The sequence below is a fragment of the Erpetoichthys calabaricus genome, chromosome 4 (assembly GCF_900747795.2).
Source record: "Erpetoichthys calabaricus chromosome 4, fErpCal1.3, whole genome shotgun sequence".
NCBI classification, from domain to species: domain Eukaryota; kingdom Metazoa; phylum Chordata; class Cladistia; order Polypteriformes; family Polypteridae; genus Erpetoichthys; species Erpetoichthys calabaricus.
In genome coordinates, this window is record NC_041397.2 from 307,996,206 (window position 1) to 308,016,125 (window position 19,920).

Sequence of the window (19,920 nt, forward strand, 5' to 3'; positions counted from 1 at the left end):
AAGTGGCCATGATAACACAAGGGTTTTGTTTTCTGTAGTTAATAAACTAATCGAACCCGCAATTGGCCCAACTACCTCTTCTACTGAAGTCTGTGAGGAATTCCTCCACTTTTTCCGTAACATAATCAAAGATCTAAATAACTCAACTAACATAAATACATCATCTATTAATATCTCTCCCTGTTTCCCCACTCCATCCAGCTCCTTCTCTAAGTTCTCACCAGTCACATCTGCGTTTGTTAATAACCTGCTTTGTAAGATGAGACCGACTACTTGTGTACTGGACCCCATCCCCAGCACACTACTTAAGTCCTGCCTTCATGCCATAATCCCGACTGTTACAACAATAATAAGCTCATCCCTTGACACTGGCTCTGTGCTGCTCACTTTTAAAATCGCTTCTGTAACCCCAGTGTTAAAAAAGTCTGGTCTTGATGCTGACAATCTTAACAACTTTCAGCCTATTTCCCAATTACCTTTCCTGTCAAAAGTTCTTGAGCGTATTGTAGCTTCCCAACTCACCAACTACTTAACTTCTAATAATTTGATGGAACCCTTTCAGTCTGGTTTCAGAGCACAGCACAGCTGTGAAACTGCTCTGCTACGGGTAACCAATGATTTGCTTATGGCAGCAGACTCTGGACAAACCAAACCAGCATATTAATTCTGTTAGACCTCAGTGCAGCATTTGACACTCAGGTCAGACATGACATCCTACTGTCCAGAATGGAGAACATGCTGGGTATCTCTGGAACTGCCCTCCAGTGGTTCAAGTCCTACCTGACTGATAGGCAAGAGTTCGTTAGTCTTGGCAACAGCAGGTCCAGCTCAGCACCAGTCATACAAGGACCTCCTCAGGGCTCTGTCCTCGGCCCTCTTCTCTTCTGTATTTATAGTCTTCACCTTGGTCATATTATTTGTGGCTTTGGACTGGGTTATCACTTTTATGCAGATGACACTCAACTCTACTTCAATGTCAAAACTGGAACTTCATCAGAGCTTTCTCAGCTCACAACTTGCCTCATTGAAATTAATACCTGGATGGAGCAGAACTCTTTAAAATTAAATTGCAACAAAACTGACCTCCTGCAAATTGGGACTAAAGTGCAACTTATAAAATGAGCTCCTTCCCAGTCCATCTTGGCGGTGATCTCATCAGACCTGCCTCTACTGCAAAGAATCTTGGTGTCATTTTTGATTCCTTCCTTTCTTATTCTGCCCACATAAACCACATTAAGAAACTTTCTTACTTTCACCTCCGTAACATATCCTGCGTTCGCTCCTTCCTCTCCTTTTCTAATGCTGAGAAACTTGTCTTGCTTTTATCACATCCCGCATCGATTACTGTAGCTCGCTGCTGGGAGGTGCCCCTTCTAATCTTATATCACAGCTCCAGATGATTCAAAACTCTGTTGCAAGAGTCCTTACTCAAACCAACAACAGTGAGCACATCACACCCATCCTGCTTCGCCTTCACTGGCTCCCTGTGTCTTACAGGACTGAATATAAAATTCTTTTAATAACCTATAAAGCTTTAATTGGCCTCGCACCAAACTACATCAGTGACCTTCTAAATCACTATGCTCCTGTTCGCCTACTAAGGTCCTCTGATTCTGGTAATCTTGTTGTGCTTCACACTAACCTGCACTCTATGGGTGACGGGGCCTTCAGCTCCATAGCATCCAGACTTTGGAATGACATCCCGAAATTAATTACATCAGCTGACTCCATTCATTCTTTTAAAAAATAACTTAAAACTCATCTATTTAGGAAGGCTTTTAGCTTAACTTAACATTCTGCCCTCTCTTTCAGTTTACCTCACTGTCCAGGTGCTCAGGATAATTTGTGTGTCTATTATATCACAAATTAGGTTATTTGTTAGGTTTTTCTTTTAGTATTGAATTTAGTATTTTACTCTGGTTTATTGTTCTTTATTCTATTTAATGCTTTATTATCTGTTTCATTGTTCTATTCGGGAAAGCATTCATATCCAATGTTACATATACCCTGCTGTTTTTTTTTCTAAGACTCTGCGAAGCGCTTTGAGCATGGGAAAAGTGTTATATAAATAAAATGTATTATTATTATTATTTTTATTATTAAGCCATAATCAGCAAAATTAAAAGAAGTAAACACTTGAAATACAATATATCATTCTGTGTGTAACGGATCTATATAATTTATGAGTTTCACGTTTTGAATTGAATTACTGAAATAAATCAACTTCTTGATGATATTCTAATTTATTGAGATGCACCGTATGCTCTTCTGCATTAGTCTCACAGTCTCTAATACTGCTCTAAGAATTATGGTAGACCAAACAATTTTATCAAAAATAAAAATATTGCAATATCAATTTAAATAGACCAGAGAGAAACACTACACTACTACTGGCCTGCCTATGCAGAGTGTGGAAGAGGGGGCTGAATGAAAGCACTAACCTGTTAGGATATTCTGCTTCACAAAAATCCATTTGTCTTGACATTTGGTTCCTGAGGAGTCTCTATTTTGGCACGGATCTGCTCAAGTAGGTTGGGGAGACCATGTGAGCATAGGGAGATTTTGAAATATCAAAGAAGGTGAATAAAAAAGAGGTGATCAAGGCCGGGTAGGTGAGGAAAAAGAGGAGTCTCATAGCAGGAGCAGCGGGAGATGGAGCAGTGAAGTTGAAGCATAGCCAACAATGGAAACCCTGTAGCAACCGCAAGATATGGGAACGCGATTCCTACACTTCACAACCCGAAAGGGAAGTGGATGATATTTGAAGGTTAAAATAGCATTACCATATTCGGTCCCCTATGCACGCCCTTAAATAACAGGCAAAAAAATCACATGCGAAAGAAAGTGGGACTTATAAATATATTGAAATTTGCTGTTTACATTTACTTGCCCTGTGCCTGAGTGCTCATTAGTGAACCCCTTCACCAGATTCCTCCCCAGTGGTCAAATCCTAACCCCCGGTTTGACGCAGACAATAAACAAAAGTAAATAAAAAAAAACCCCTCCTTTAACCGTCACCTTATCGTGGTGGAGGGGTTTGCGTGACCCAATGATCCTAGGAGCTCTGTTGTCCGGGGCTTTATGCCCCTGGTAGGGCCACCCAAGGCAAACTGGTCCTAGGTGAGGGATTCAAAGAGTGGTTCAAACCTTCTATGATGAATGAAAACTTTCGACGGCGTTTTACCTTGCCCGGACGCGGGTCACCGGGGCCCCCCTCTGGAGCCAGGCCTGGAGGTGGGGCTTGATGGCGAGCGCCTGGTGGCCGGGCTTGCAGCCATGGGGCTCGGCTGGGCACAGCCCGAAGAGGCAACGTGGGTCCCCCTTCCCATGGGCTCACCACCTATGAGAGGGGCCAAGGAGGTCGGGTGCAGTGTGAGTTGGGTGGTGGCCGAAGGCAGGGACCTTGGCGGTCCGATCCTCGGCTATGGAAGCTGGCTCTTGGGACGTGGAAGGTCACCTCTCTGACGGGGAAGGAGCCTGAGCTTGTGCGCGAGGTTGAGAGGTTCCGGCTAGATATAGTCGGACTCACCTCGACACACAGCTTGGACTCTGGAACCAATCTCCTTGAGAGGGGCTGGACTCTCTACCACTCTGGAGTTGCCCCTGTTGAGAGGCACCGAGCGGGTGTGGGCATACTTATTTCCCCCCGACTTGGAGCCTGTACATTGGGGTTTACCCTGGTGGACGAGAGGGTAGCCTCCTTCCGCCTTTGGGTGGGGGGACGGGTCCTAACTGTTGTTTGTGCGTATGCACCGAACAGTAGTTCGGAGTACCCACCCTTTTTGGAGTCCCTGGAGGGGGTGCTAGAGGGCATACTTTCTGGGGACTCCCTCGTTCTGCTGGGAGACTTCAATGCTCACGTGGGCAATGACAATGAGACCTGGAAGGGCGTGATTGGGAGGAATGGCCCCCCCGATCTAATCCCGAGTGGTGTTTTGTTATTGGACTTCTGTGCTCGTCACGGATTGTCCATAACGAACACCATGTTCAAGCACAGGGGTGTTCATATGTGTACTTGGCACCAGGACACCCTAGGCCTCAGTTCGATGATCGACTTTGTGGTCGTGTCATCGGACTTGCGGCCACATGTCTTGGACACTCGGGTGTCAACTGATCACCACCTGGTGGTGAGTTGGCTTCGATGGTGGGGGAGGATGCTGGTCAGGCCTGGCAGGCCCAAACGTGTTGTGAGGGTCTGCTGGGAACATCTGGCAGAGCCCCCTGTCAGAAGTAGCTTCAACTCCCACCTCCAGCAGAACTTCGACCACATCCCGAGGGAGGTGGGGGACATTGAGTCCGAATGGGCCATGTTCTGTGCCTCTATTGTGGGAGGAGTTTGGGGAGGCCATGGAGAATGACTTTCGGACGGCTTTGAGGAGATTCTGGTCCACCGTCCGGCGTCTCAGGAGGGGGAAGCAGTGCAGTGTCAACACTGTATATGGTGATGGTGCGCTGCTGACCTCGACTCGGGACGTTGTGGGTCGGTGGGGGGAGTACTTTGAAGACCTCCTCAATCCCACTAACATGCCTTCCAATGAGGAAGCAGAGCCTGGGGACTCAGAGGTGGGCTCCGCCATCTCTGGGACTGAGGTCACTGACGTGGTCAAAAAACTCCTTGGTGGCAGGGCCCCGGGGGTGAATGAGATACGCCCGGAGTTCCTCAAGGCTCTGGATGTTGTAGGACTGTCTTGGTTGACACGCCTCTGCAACATCGCATGGACATCAGGGACAGTGCCTCTGGATTGGCAGACCGGGGTGGTGGTCCCCCTCTTTAAGAAAGGGGACCGGAGGGTGTGTTCCAACTACAGAAGGATCACACTCCTCAGCCTCCCTGGAAAAGTCTATTCGGGGGCCCTGGAGAGGAGGGTCCATCGGATAGTCGAACCTCGGATTCAGGAGGAACAGTGTCGTTTTTGTCCTGGTCGCGGAACAGTGGACCAGCTCTACACCCTTAGCAGGGTCCTGGAGGGTGCATGGGAGTTTGCCCAACCAGTCTACATGTGTTTTGTGGACTTGGAAAATGCATTCGACCATGTCCCTCGGGGAATCCTGTGGGGGGTACTCCGAGAGTATGGGGTACCGGACCCCCTGATAAGGGCTGTTCGGTCTCTGTACGATCGGTGCCAGAGCTTGGTCCGCATTGCCGGCAGTAACTCAAACCCGTTTCCAGTGAGAGTTGGACTCTGCCAGGGCTGCCCTTTGTCACCGATTCTGTTCATAACTTTTATGGACAGAATTTCTAGGCGCAGCCAGGGCATTGAGGGGGTCCGGTTTGATGGACTCAGGATTGGGTCACTGCTTTTTGCAGATGATGTTGCCCTGTTTGCTTCATCAGGCCGTGATCTTCAGCTCTCTCTGGATCGGTTCGCAGCCGAGTGTGAAGCAGTTGGGATGGGAATCAGCACCTCCAAATCTGAGACCATGGTCCTCAGCCGGAAAAGGGTGGAGTGCCCTCACAGGGTTGGTAGCGAGATCCTGCCCCAAGTGGAGGAGTTCAAGTATCTCGGGGTCTTGTTCACGAGTGAGGGAAGAATGGAGCGTGAGATTGACAGGTGGATCGGTGCAGCGTCCGCAGTGATGCAGGCTCTGCATCAGTCTGTCGTGGTGAAAAAGGAGATGAGCCACAAGGCGAAGCTCTCAATTTACCAGTCGATCTATGTTCCTACCCTCACCTATGGTCATGAGCTATGGGTAGTGACCGAAAGAACGAGATCGCGAATACAAGCGGCTGAAATGAGTTCCTCCGCAGGGTGTCTGGGCTTTCCCTTAAAGATAAGGTGAGAAGCTCAGTCATCCGGGAGGGGCTCAGAGTAGAGCCGCTGCTCCTCCGCATCGAGAGGAGTCAGATGAGGTGGCTCGGGCATCTGATCAGGATGCCTCCTGGACGCCTCCCTGGTGAGGTGTTCCGGGCACGTCTAACCGGGAGGAGGCCCCGGAGAAGACCCAGGACACGCTGGAGGGACTATGTCTCTCGGTTGGCCTGGGAATGCCTCGGGATTCTCCCGGAAGAGCTAGAAGAAGTGGCCGGGGAGAGGGAAGTCTGGGCATCTCTGCTCAAGCTGCTGCCCCCGCGACCCGACATCGGATAAGCGGAAGAGGATGGATGGATGGATGGATGGATGGATGGATGGATGGATGGATAAATAAAAAAAAAAACTGTTCTCTGAGAACGCAAAAAGAAAGATTTAACGTAGTCCACATATAAGAAAAAAAAACCCCTGCAGTTCAGTTCCTTCCGTATGGCAGGAGGAAACACAACAGTCCTCAGGCGAAACGGCTTCTCCGCGGACTATCACGAAGAAATGCTACTCATGGCTCCGACTCACCAGACGGGAGCACCCGGAGATCACCAGTACCTGGCCTCTTCTCTGGGATTCATCACCTGATTATTTCTTTGGGGTGGCCACCCACAATAGCAGACGTCCCTGGGTGAAGTAAGATCCTGAATGATTCTTAGAGCGTAGATAGTCGCCACCTTGCCTTCAGCCTTTTCCTTCCTTTTTTCTCTCCCTTTCCTTGATCCGCCATTCCCCTTAAAATGAAAACGTTTCCCGCTGAAACATCCTTTCCCCTCTCGGTTGTTATGGAAACATGACGCTGGGATGCTCCCAGCACTGGGACGTCATCAAAAAAGCCTGAAAGGCTATTTATAGACACCCTCCCAGCCAACATTATAAAGTGACAGACAGTCCAGCAGACCAGCCCGACTGTCAAGTTATGTAGCCTTGCTACAACCCTGCATAAGCAACTGTGGAAGATGAATGTTCTCTTCGTTCTCTTGTACTAATCCTTGTCTAAGGAGTTAAGCAGAAGTAAGCTTTAAAAACATGCTTTGCTGAGCAAACAGAAAAATATTTGTCATAAGGACTCAAGGTCTAAGCATTCCACACTGAGACTGCCTTATCACGTTTTCCCCTAGTTTACATCTGAACGCCATAACAAAGGGGCAGAAAAATCAAGTTGCAAAAGGGGCGTTGAAGAGGCTGAAGGATTGTGTAAAATAAAAGTGTTTACTGTTGCATTTCATGATGATATTAAATTACGCATTTTAGGGGTACAAAACCTTTGCCCCACCCAACAAACAGTTGTTCAGAAGAGCCCTGATGCTGTCATGTAATATTGATTGCCTGCTTTTCTGAAACCTGCTCACTGTGACGATGTGAAAATAAAGCTGCTATATGACCACACCTGCTGTCTTGTCTAAGTGATCGTCCACACAACAGTCCTTTTAAATGGAACCACCTGCCAATGTTAACACATTATTACATCACAAAACCCTGTTTGCCTAGCATTACCCCCAAATTTTCATTATATACTGTACTATTTATGCTTATTGTTGTCTTTCTTTGGTGTTCGACCCTAGCTACTGCTGGTAGAAACACTGCTCAATACTTCATTTATTTATCTTAAACCTGATTGAGTATCTAAATCTATATAGCACAGTGTCTGTATGTTTGTTTGTTTTTTGTGCACAACTTTCTTTTTCAATCCACACACTTGAAATTTGGTTTCAAGTCAGGTTTTTGAAATCCACATTCAGTGGGCAAATTATTAGTAATAGGTCCTCAAACTGGATAGAGCCATCTTTTCCTCTTAAAATAGCCTCAGTTCTTCTTGGCATGGATTACACAAGATGTTGGAATTGTTCCTTTGAGATTCTGGTCTATGTCTGCATGTTACTGCACATTTGTCAGCTGCACATTCATGCTGCAAATTTCCCATTCTACATTCCAAAGGGGTTCTAATGGATTCAGACATGGTTGACTTGGTAGGCCTTCTGAAGAACACTGAACTCTTGTCATGGTTTTGAAATCAGCTTCAGACAAGTTTCCTTTGCGAAGCTGTGCATTATGATCCCTGAAGCAGCCATTAGAAGATGTGCAAACTGTGGCCGAGGGGTGCACAATACTCAAATAGACCGTGGCACTCAAAAAATGGTTGATTGCTTTAACAGGCCCAAAGTGTGGCATGAAAACATTTCCCACATCATTATGCTACCACATTCAGCCTGAACTGTTGACACAAGGCAGCTTGGGTGCATGGATTCATACTGTTGGTGAAAGCTTTTGCTCCCACCATCAATGTGGCTTTATCTGAAATCGAGATTCATTAGACCAGGCTACATTTTTCCAATATTCAACTGTCTAGTTTTGGTGAGCCTGCGCTGACTGCCGCCTTAGCTTTCTGTTCTTGGTAATGGAACCAGACAAGGTCTGTTGTAGACCATCCACCTCAAGGTTCGACATGTTGTGCATTTTGAATCGCTTTCCTTCTCCGTATAGCTGTTCAGAGAGTTTATTGGAGTTACCGTAGCCTTTCTGTCAGTTCAAAACACAGGCTATTCTCCTCTGACTCCTCTCATCTACAGAGTGTTTCTGTCCACAGAACTGCTGCTCACTACAGTAAATGTTTTTTGCTTTCTCACGCCATTCTGAGTAAACTCTAGAGATTACAGAGTGTGAAAATTACAGGAGATCAGCAGGAACAGAAATATTCAAAGTAGTCCGCCTTGCACAAACAACCATACCACACTGAGATCACAATTTTCCCCCCATTTTGGTGTTTGATTAACTACATCAAACTGATTGGCTGGTTAGATAATTGCATAGATAAGCAGGTCTGCAGGTGTTATGAACTTCATCTTAGGTGGGTGGAGTTAAGTTGGGGTGTGGATTGTTCTTAGAAATGTTTCATTGCCACTATGGGTATGGTTTTAAATCCTACATTTACCAAAGGCCAGTTCTATGTCCATTAGCACAGTTTTTGGCATCTGTCTGACCCATGTTGTTTTGTTTTACAGATTATATTTTTTGAAATATGTACTTTTTCTGTATGTTCTTCTTTGAAAATGCTGAAAATTACTCAAACAAGATGTTACAGTTGGGAGATTATATGTGACGTGAAGGGATCACAACTTTACATTTTTTCTCTTATTCTCTCAGATAAAAAGATTTGTCATATTACCTGAAGACCACATACCGTTTTTTAACGGGGTTTACTTGTAATTTGCCAAACACCCTTTGCCAGCACTTGCTTCTTTTTGGATCGTGGCCTCTTCGAAGGAAAGTGAAAAACATTCAACCTTATTTAAGCTAAAGCACGCTCATTTTGCTCGAGGCAGTGGTACACATTTTTACCATCAATGTCCATTTGGAAGGAGGATTGCTCCATTTAAGCACCGTAAAATAAGTACTTTGAGCCAAAGTACAGCTCTTAAAGGAAATTTTCCAGTAAGTATTTTAATGTTACCCAGTTCAGTACTGGAATAAAAAAATTGTAATTGCCACCAAGAATTTATTTGGATTATAGCAATGTGAACACATTAAGAGCTGAAAATTCCAGAAATGCGGAAAAATAACATTTGTAGATATCATTTGATTGGTACACCAAATTGGACACACATATGAAATAGGTACTTTGTTTTAAATTTTATAAAGTGAAATGCACCAGGCGTTTGAAAGGCATGATCTCAGTTTTAGCCCCAAGTCTTCCTCCTCTTGGCCTACACATTGCAGGTTCATTCAGAGCATGATGGCAATGGGAGTTGTTCGGATTCCTTTCACAAACTTGTAAATGGTACTTTTTATTTCTCTGTTTCTAAAACTGTATATTATTGGGTTCATCATATTAGGAACAACGTTGCCTATCATAACCAGAATATTGTACGCTTCCTTTGACAGATTCACACCACTTCCTGTTAAAATGTACGAAATCATCAATGGTAGATAAGAGAGTGACATCACCAGCAGGTGTGTGAGGCAGGTGCTTAAAACCTTATTTTTCCCATCAGAAGAAGAGATGTTCAGTGCTGCCTGAGCAATTCTGCAGTAAGAAAAGATAATAATCACTACAGGCAAAAACCCAAATAACGATGTTGTGGTCGCTAAAAGAGTGAAATATTTGGGATTGTTAGTACAGGCTAACCGAACAATTGTAGCATAATCACAGAAACAGTAAGGCAAGACATTAGACTGACAAAAATCAAGTTCATTGACAAAGACCAAGTTTGGTGTAACAGCAAACACACTAATAATGTTACACAATGTCAAACTAAGCCAGACAAGTTTATTTGTAATAAGAGAAGGGTATTGCAGTGGATGAAGGACTGCTACATAGCGATCACATGCCATCAACACAAAAAGCAGAGATTCCACTATTTCCAGGTGGAAGATTATGTACATCTGCAGCAAACACGGTCCGTAGGGAACGACTATAGAGTCTAAAAGGACAGACAACATTTTGGGAATAATATTAGTGCTGTTAAGCAAGTCTACAACTGCTAAGAAGCCAATGTATAAATACATTGGTGTTTGAAGATGGCGGTTCATTTTAATGACAAAAATAACCAACAGATTTCCAAACAGTGTGATAAAGTAGATTATGGAGAGAAATGAAACGGTCAAGTTTCTTTGCTCTGGTCTGATTTCACATAGCAGCAAAAATTCCGAAACAGAATTTGAAGTGTTGCTTGCCATTGCAGGATCTATGATTCACCTGAAACGATGAAAATGAAAAATGAACAAACATATCTTATTACTTCCAGAGATTTCCTTAACTGGCTTTAACTGTTTATACAATGGCAAACTAATCGAGCCATGGCGATCCAATTCCTAACCTAACTACACTAAAACAAACCCTAACTTTAAACAGATAACACTACTGTTCCAACAGCTTGGGGTCAAACTCGGTACCTTATCCCCAAAAGAATAAATGAACAAGCTCTCCTACCCATTCAGGTTTGTTCCTAAACTTGGATATTCGTGTCTTCCTGGGTCTTGGGTCCTACGCAGATGAGAACAGGCCAGCCAGTCTGCAGAATGTCCGTCACTGGAGGAATCAGATCGACCCACGTGTGGGCCACCAAAACAGTGGAGGAAATCAAACATATTAATTAAAGAAATGTGTCCTCTATCAGGACAAGTTTGATAAAACCTCTTTAAGTCAGCAATCAGGCAAGAGAAAGCTTGTCCATTGAGTCATTTATTATCCCCTCAGCAAATGCTTGAAGAGGGAGCACTCATCACAGCAGTCTGTTACTGCATGGTCAGAATGGTCAGAGAAATACGGGCAGAAGTCTATTTTTTAGATAACTGAATTTGCATAATAGTGTTGAATTAATGCTTACATATCATACTCTGATTGGTTTAAAGAGATGAGGTGCTTTAGCATAGAGTGTAGCCAGCCTAAAATAAAAGTATTTCTCCTTTATATCCTTGTTCTTCAATATTAGAACATTAGAACACTCTAGACGAGAACAGGCCATTAAGCACAACAAAGCTCACCAGTCCTATCCACTTGTTTCTTCCAAGAAAACATCATGTCGAGTTTTGAAAGACCCTAACGTCTTACTGTCTACCACACTACTTGGTAGCTTATTCCAAGTTTCTATCGTTCTTTGTGTAAAGAAAAACTTCCTAATGTTTGTGTGAAATTTACCCTTAACAAGTTTCCAACTGTGTCCTCGTGTTCTTGATGAACTCATTTTAAAATAACAGTCTCGATCCACTGCACTAATTCCCTTCATAATTTTAAACACTTCAATCACGTCACCTCCTAATCTTCTTTTGCTTAAACTGTAAAGGCTCAGCTCTTTTAATCTTTCCTCATAATTCAACCCCTGTAGCCCTGCAATCAGCCTAGTCGCTCTTCTCTGGACCTTTTCTAGTTCTGCTATGTCCTTTTTGTAGCCTGGATACCACAACTGCACACAGTACTCAAGATGAGGCCTCACCAGTGCATTATAAAGGTTGAGCAGAACCTCCTTGGACTTGTACTCCACACATCGTGCTATATATCCTAACATTCTGTTAGCCTTCTTAATGGCTTCTAAACACTGTTGGGAAGTCGATAGCTTAGAGTCCACTATGACTCCTAAATCCTTCTCATAAGGTGTACTCTCAATTTTCCGACCGCCTATTGTGTATTCAAACCTAACATTTTTACTTCCAATGTGTAATACTTTACATTTACTGACATTAAATTTCATCTGCCACAAATCTGCCGAAGCCTCTATGCTATCCAAGTCCTTCTGTAATGATATAACGGATTCCAAATTATCTGCTAATCCACCTATCTTGGTATCATCTGCAAATTTAACCAGCTTGTTACTTATATTCCTATCAAAATCATTTATATATATTAAAAATAGCAGCGGCCCTAGCACTGACCCCTGTGGAACACCACTCTTAACATCGGCCAATTCTGATGAGGTTCCTCGCACCATCACCCTCTGCTTCCTTTGTCTGAGCCAATTCTGCACCCATCTACATACATCACCCTGAACTCCCACCTCTTTTAATTTGATGCCCAACCTCTCATGTGGCACCTTATCAAATGCTTTCTGAAATTCCAGATAAATAATCTCATAAGCTACACTTTGATCGTATCCTTTTGTTGCCTCCTCATAGAATTCCAGCATGTTAGTAAAACACGACCTCCCTCTTCTGAACCCATGCTGACTGCTTAGAATAACTCCTGTCCTTGCCAGGTGTTGCTCGATCTTATCCTTAATAATTCCTTCCATTAATTTACCTGTGATGCATGTTAAGCTTACTGGCCTATAGTTGCTTGGATCTGCCCTGTCACCCTTTTTATATAATGTGATGATATTTGCCATTTTCCAATCCTTCGGAATCTCTCCAGTGCGCAGTGACTTCCTAAAAATATGCGTCAAGGGTTTATATATGTACTCACTAGCCTCCTTAAGAACACGAGGATAAATATTATCTGGTCCTGTGATTTGTTCAATTTCAGCTTATTTAATCTGAGCAGTACTTCTCCCTCTACAATTTAAAAATTCCTCAGTACCTCCTTAGTAGTCACGTTTACCTCTGGGAGGTTATCCACTTGCTCACTTGTAAACACCTCAGAAAAATGTAAGTTTAAGGCATCCGCTATTTCACTGTCTGTATCTTTTAATTCCCCTTTACTATTCCTGATGCACTTGACCTCCTCCTTGACTGTTCTTTTACTACTAAAATACTGAAAGAATCTCTTAGGGTCATCTTTTGCCTTATCTGGTATATTCCTCTCCAATTGTCTTTTAGCCTTCCTGATATCCTTCTTAATGGTTGCCCTCATGTTCTCATACGCTCTACAATTCACTTTGCAGTCATTAGTCTTATATGCCTTATAAAGCTGTTTTTTCCTTTGCAACTTCTTTTTTAAATCTTTATTAATCCACCGTGGAGTTTTTTTTAGTTTCCTATTAATTCCAAATTTAGGTATGTATCTGTCCTGCATTACATGTAAAACATTTTTAAACCTGTTCCACTGCTCCTCGACTGTCTCCACACTTAAAAGCTTATCCCAGTGTATCCTACTTAGACTTGTCGCATCACTGAATTCACTGAGTATCTCTTGAATTCGCCTTTATTCTGTTGTGAAAACTATATATATGCTGACTACCTTACTAGGTACATGAAAGAATATTACATTAGCCTGTTTCTTGAACCATCCCCCTGGAATGTTCTGCTTGTTTACTTGATCATTTCAGTAGTTGAAAACAAATGTCTATATATTTCAATATGCACTGCAAACCAAAATACCTAACTACTGTTACTTCTAAATTATCCTCTCACACCCAGTAATTGTCAATGTATGATTATGTGGAAAATGTGAGACAATGTCAGTGTAACATTTCCACTTACAAGTGGAGTGCTTTGAAATTTACACGTTTCACTATAAAAATCCAAGACATATGATATTATGTGGCAGCTCCATGTGTAAAGTTTGCTTGGTGTCGCTGTGTCCTCACGGGTTTCGTCCAGCTGCTCTATCCAGAGATGGAAACTAGCACATAGGAATCCTGTTTTGTGGTCCAATAAGTCAACATTTCAAGTAGTTTTTGAAAAACAAAACAGCCACCATGTTCTACGGTCTAAAGAGGAAAAGGATCATCCATGTTATCAGTGTCAGGTCCAAAGACATGCTGGTTAGGTGAATTGGTGTTGCTAAATTGGCTCTTAGTGTGTTTGTATGGGGTGTGTGTGTGTGTGTGTGTTCACCCTGTAATGGACTGGCACCTGTCCAGAGACTGAGCCTGCCTTGCACCTGATGATTAATGGGATAGGCTCCAGCTGCCCTGTGAAACTGCCTTAGATAGGTGCGTTAAGAAAATGGACAGATGGATGAATGTTTTGTGATGTGTGTTTTTATATTCTTAAGGTCACAATAATAATAAACCATTCCATGGGTAAAGTTGAAGTTATTCTCCAATTTGTTTGACAAAAATGAAGAATAATATTCTTATTAATGGTTTTCCTTAAATAATTTTATTTCTACTATCAAACAGAAGAACAATGATTCTCCTACATATGTTATTAGGTTAATAGACACATTCATGCTACTATTAAATCACAGCTGAATGAGAAAAGAAAATGTGCTTCCAAAATAAATGAACCGGTACTAACTCTGAGCCTGGCTGATGACTTCACTTGTGTGCCAGTGACCGTCCTGCAGACTCCAAGTATTTTCCTTTCACTTCTTAGACCACTTGGATGTGGAGATGATTTTTGAATGTCTTTCCCTGAAACATAGTAGAATAATAATCATAACAAAAGAGAAATCATTATAGCATTTTAGTTTTTATAGTATAAGAATTTATGCTGCCACCAGATTCTGAAGAAATGATGCCAGATCTGTAATATGTTCTATGATAGGGACACTTGATCCTAGTTGAAAGCATTTAAGCTATAATGTTATCAGAAACAAATCTTGTTGGTAGCATTTCATCCAGATCCAAATTTGTGTCATAAATGCAAACACTCTTTGTTAAGAATCACAAAGAAACATTTTTTAACATTGTAGTGCTTGGTAAAACAAGATGAAGTTCTAAGGAAAACACTTTTTACTTATCAGACCCCGACTTTTAATGACTTTTAATTTAAAACCAGCTTCATATTTTCTTCTGATCGAACACTCCACCATAGATAAGGGATGCTCTTACGATAAAGGTGTATGAGGGTGTGAGATACAAAAAACACAAATCAATGCAAAAGTTGTTTCAGAATAGTTTGGGTATTTGTGGTTATGTAGGCACAATAGATAGCTGATGCAGTGCATTGCCGCACTCACATTGAAAAAAAAAAGCAATGTGCTCCGTGGTTACTCTCTCAGGTGGGCGTTAGTATATCAATCTCTTAGACCACTAGCGTGAGTTTTCCGCATTCGACTTATACGACCAACATTATAAAATACCAGAAAATATACAGTAAAATCAAGTCCCGACTTATCCGCGGAAGAACTTATCCGCTTGTATATACGGTATTTGTAAAAGGCAGAGTTGCTCAAGGTTTTCTGATCAGGAGAGAGAGAAGGAGGGCAGTCAAATACAAAAGTGGAATTCAATGGACAGACCCATTAACACTAGAATTACCAGAGCTTACGAAAAAACTCGTATATCCGGCCCACCTTAAATCGCTTCTTAAATCCGTTCACACCTCTCCGCCAGCATCCTTTGTCCTCTAAATGTGCTGATAAAAGACAAGCTGCCAACAGCCGGCTATTCCATCCCCCCACCGACTTAGAACGTGAGCGAACTTTTCCCAGCTCACGACTTGATTATTTATCTGGGAGTGAAGTGCAGTTTTACAGTGGAAATGATAGATCGTTATTTGGAAGACACGCATGAAATGCGTGTTCCGTTTCTAAAGTAATCTGTGTAAACACATTGTTAAAGCAGAAACTTTTTCATATTTTAGTAATAAATGTTACAAAATGTAGTAGGCATAAACTATAGAATATATAAAGCCCGAGTTCCAACGATCAAATAAACACTTTCACAAAAGCTTCAAGAATGATTCAACAGCTTCTGTGGCGTAGCGTGTTAAGATTTGCCTCTTAGCACAGAGCAGCTTTTCCTTGCCTCACAGACCTGAGTTCGATTCCCCGCTGGGGATGAAGTGTTGCTTTTTTTTTCTTTTCTTTTAAACCTCAAACGGACATAAAATTTATACATTGGTATACACTGTCAGTTACTGAGATCGTTATATTTTCATGTGGGATGCTCCTTTTAAAATATTTTTTTAACAATTGAGACTGCAATTAACAGGAACAACTGTCCTTATAACTTATTTTTAAGATCCATCACACACAGACAGACAGAGCACTGCGTAATAGAGAGACAGCCAGGCAGAGAAGTCACTAGATATATAAATAAACAGGGAAGCCTGCTTTCCAGGACCATTAGCTTCCCCAGTACACTGGGTGGCGACATCCCTCAGATGTACATCCTGGTCCGACACCCACAGGGCTACATGGGAGTTGTACTTTTATTTGGGTAGCCCTGTTGGGGTCCTTGAGGGGCTGTTAGGGGCTGATTTGACTCTAAGTAACAGCACCAGCATAAATTCACACCCGATCTGACGCTGTTCGTTTTCAAATAATATTGCATTAGTGCGATGATGCTTTCTGATTGGTACTATTCAGGTCATAAAATGATTTCTTCAAAATGTCACATATATTGTCTCTTTCTTTCAGGTGTGTAATAGAAACCACAGCATAGAGAGAAGTGTGCGCATTACAACAGGTACACATGTCGTAAATGTAGGAAGAACGGTTCTTGCAAGTGTGTAAACTGTTAACATTTGAATCTGATGACTGCATATAGCTCTGAACTGATCTCTCTGTACTGTTCTTTCCTATGCATGTCCTGGAGTACAAAAGAAACATCACCATACAGGAACATGTGGGGACTGGCAAGATCGGGGGAAAAAAAACCTGCGAAACATGTGGTCAGTGATTACTACCGCAAGATGTTATGCGAACGAATAATATGAATAATGTTGCATCTGTGCCACGATGTTTTCTGAAATGTACTGTACAGGTCATAAAATGAGTTACAGTAATCCCTCGCTATATCGCGCTTCGCCTTTCGCGGCTTCACTCTATCGCGGATTTTATATGTAAGCATATTTAAATATATATCGCAGATTTTTTGCTGGTCCGCGGATTTCTGCGGACAATGGGTCTTTTAATTTCTGATACATGCTTCCTCAGTTGGTTTGCCCAGTTGATTTCATACAAGGGACACTATTGGCAGATGGCTGAGAAGCTACCCAACTTACTTTTCTCTCTCTCTCTCTTACGCTGACTTTCTCTGATCCTGACGTAGGGGGATTGAGCAGGGGGGCTGTTCGCACACCTAGACGATACGGACACTCGTCTAAAAATGCTGAAAGATTATCTTCACGTTGCTACCTTCTGTGCAGCTGCTTCCTGAAGCAACATGCTGCACGGTGCTTCACATACTTAAAAGCTCGAAGGGCACGTATTGATTTTTGATGTTTGTTTTTCTCTGTCTCTCTTCTCTCTCTCTCTCTCTCTGCTCCTGACAGAGGGGGTGTGAGCTGCCACCTTCAACAGCTTTGTGCCGCGGTGCTTCGCATACTTAAAAGCAAAACAGCCCTATTGATTTGTTTGCTTTTCTCTCTCTTTCTCATTCTGTCTCTGCTCCTGACGCGCACTCCTTTGAAGAGGAAAATATGTTTGCATTCTTTTAATTGTGAGACGGAACTGTCATCTCTGTCTTATCATGGAGCACAGTTTAAACTTTTGAAAAAGAGACAAATGTTTGATTGCAGTGTTTGAATAACGTTCCTGTCTCTCTACAACCTCCTGTGTTTCTGCGCAAATCTGTGACCCAAGCATGACAATATAAAAATAACCATATAAACATATGGTTTCTACTTCGCGGATTTTCTTATTTCGCGGGTGGCTCTGGAACACAACCCCCGCGATGGAGGAGGGATTACTGTATTCCAAATATCATATATACCTATGTCTTTTATCCATCCAGATCAGGGAATATCCAGTTCCATTGGCTCAAAACACCACTCACATCTACAGTTATTTCCAGTTTCAGATAAAAAGTAACAGCTTCAGATCCCTAAGTGGGTGGGGGGCCGGAAGTATGCATCGTGGTCGTGACTGAGAGCATAAAAGTGAAAATAAAACGGTAACTTTCACAAGTACTATAAATGTACACGGTCTGTTACAGACGCAAACCAAATGTATGTGTGTACTGTATAATATTAACAATAAGAGCAGCTCACTATAAATAAATATAGGAAGCAGTTGGGGTCGAACCAGGGACTCTTGATTACAAGTCAGAAAATCTTACCGCTACACCACGGAAACTGTTGTAATGTCCTTGAACCTTTTGTGAAAGTGTTTATTTGATCTTTGGACTTCAGGCTTCACACATTCTATAGTTTATGCCTACATTTTGTAACATTTATTACTAAAATATGAAAAAGTTTCTGTTTTATCAATGTGTTTACACAGATTACTGTAGAAACGAAACACACATGAAATGCATGTGTTCCAAATAATGATCTATTATTTCCACTCTAAAACTTCAGCAGTTCACTCCCAGATAATCAATCAAGGCATGAGCTGGGAGAACATTGTGAATGTTCTGCGACGGTGGGGGGATGGAATAGCAGGCTGCTTGTTGGCTCTGGTAATTCTAGTGTTAAAACAGGCTCGGGTCCCTGCCACCAACGGTGTGCATTCTCTAGCCTCAAGCAGGAGACCACTCGGAGTAATAGGTCATTCCTGTTCATGGTGTGACATCTGCCCTTCGAGAAGCTGTCCCGCACTCCCCGTGGGGCCACATGCCCGACCACCTGTCTCCTCAATAGCACCTGCTCCATCACGACCCTGCTGTTTTCTTTTTCCTTTCTCACTTCATCTGTAAGCTCCGTATTTCTTTTTTTCCATTGTTTTCTGTCTCTCCAAGTTTCCTGCTCAAGCTCTCTTTTATGCTGCACTGTGCCCCAGAGTGCAAACGAGGAAATTGGCCGGATCGTGCATGTTTGCAGCTACTCCTGCCTAGAAACCTGAACCCACTGTTATTTTTACTTTAAAACTGCACATCATCCTGGAATCCAAAAGCATCTTAGCACAATGCCAGGTACTGTTATAAAGGTATAATTAGAGAGGACACAATGCTTTGCTAGCTATGCCCGACTTGAGAAGACATTTTGGATACGCTTGACACTTTCATCAGTGTGCATGGACTTACCTTGACAAAATGTGTCGCTATTTGTACTGGCGGTGTGAAATCAGAGACAGGAAGTCACAGTGGTATAGTGACACGTATTCAGGCAGTTCCTCCTGATGCAACATGGACACACTGTAGCATACACACAGAACTATGAAGAAAGTGTTGTCATTTTTCTTTGGAGTTATGTAGAAGGAGACAGAGCTGGAGGTAGCAGATTTGCACTGGGCATGATGAGGATGGACAGGATTAGAAATGATGACATTAGAGGGTCAGCTCAAGTTGGATGGTTGGGAGACAAAGTCAGAGAGGTGAGATTGTATTGCATTGGACATGAGCAGAGGAGAGATGAGGGGTATACTGAGAGAAGGGTGCTAAGGATAGAGCTGCCAGGGAAGAGGAAAAGAGGAAGGCCTAAGAGAAGGTTTATGGATGTAATGAGAGAGGACTTGCAGGTGATGGGTGTGACAGAACAAGATGACGAGGACAGGAAGATATGGAAGAAGATGATCTGCTGTGGTAACCCCTAAAGAAGAAGAAGAAGTATTAATTTTAATTTAATTAAAATTACTACTTTAGATGAGCAATGCATTAAAACTATAAAAACAGATTATAGATTCAACAAAAAATACACACAGAGTGGCGCTAATAAAAATAACTTAGTTCCTGTTCCAAATATCAATAACGCACATAGTATTCATCTCTGCCCCTCCGAAAAATTAAATATGGCTCTATTAAATGTTAGAGCTTTAACTAACAAGACGTTTTTTTATCAACGATCTTATTAGTGATAATAAAATAGATTTTATTGCACTAAGTGAAACATGGCTTAGCTCAGATGGCACAGCTGTTTTAATCGTTTTACTCGTGTGGATTGCCAAGAAAAGAGAGGCGGCGGCTTGGCAAACATTTAC

At 42.6% G+C, this 19,920-nt stretch overlaps 1 long non-coding RNA gene across 1 annotated transcript in view; it reads right to left on the reverse strand.

Moving 5' to 3' along the window:
• The window catches only part of LOC127527393 (uncharacterized), a 52,246-nt gene that overhangs the window by 3,917 nt on the left and 28,409 nt on the right, over window positions 1-19,920 (reverse strand). The window contains exon 2 of the long non-coding RNA XR_007934708.1: window positions 12,829-12,948. This is a non-coding gene — a long non-coding RNA (uncharacterized LOC127527393). The remainder of the gene's footprint in view (window positions 1-12,828; window positions 12,949-19,920) is intronic.